This window comes from Etheostoma spectabile, chromosome 18 (genome assembly GCF_008692095.1).
Source record: "Etheostoma spectabile isolate EspeVRDwgs_2016 chromosome 18, UIUC_Espe_1.0, whole genome shotgun sequence".
Classification (NCBI taxonomy): Eukaryota; Metazoa; Chordata; class Actinopteri; order Perciformes; family Percidae; genus Etheostoma; species Etheostoma spectabile.
In genome coordinates, this window is record NC_045750.1 from 23,397,581 (window position 1) to 23,398,024 (window position 444).

The 444-nt window shown below is 30.0% G+C and overlaps 1 protein-coding gene across 1 annotated transcript in view; it reads left to right on the forward strand.

The window, feature by feature from the left end:
• LOC116706702 (cholesterol 24-hydroxylase) overlaps window positions 1–444 on the forward strand; it is a 136,259-nt gene that overhangs the window by 132,171 nt on the left and 3,644 nt on the right. The window lies entirely within an intron of this gene.

Below are 444 nucleotides of genomic sequence, written 5' to 3' on the forward strand. Positions count from 1 at the left end.
AGACTAGATATTGTCTTAGATTTTAGATATCGTAACATCGTAATATCGTAATTTGGCATAAGTGTTGTTTTACCCTGCTTTTAAAGGTTGCGTTACAGTAAAGTTGTCATGAACTTACCAGACTGTCATAACTGTTCTATTATTTACCTTCTTAGTAATTATATCCACATTACTGCTGATTATTTATCAAACATCTTACTGTGTAAATATTTTTGTGAAAGCACCAGTAGTCAACACTACAATATCGTTGTGGTATTGATATCGAGGTATTTAGTCAAATATATTGTGATATTTGATTTTCTCTAGACAGGACAGGCCAGTTAATATGCATGTTTACATTAGTTCAACTTGTTACAAATTATATGATAAGATTACTAAATATATCTGTTTACTTGTTGAATTTTCTTTTCTTGTTATTCCAGAGGAAAGCATGACTAAAGAAGA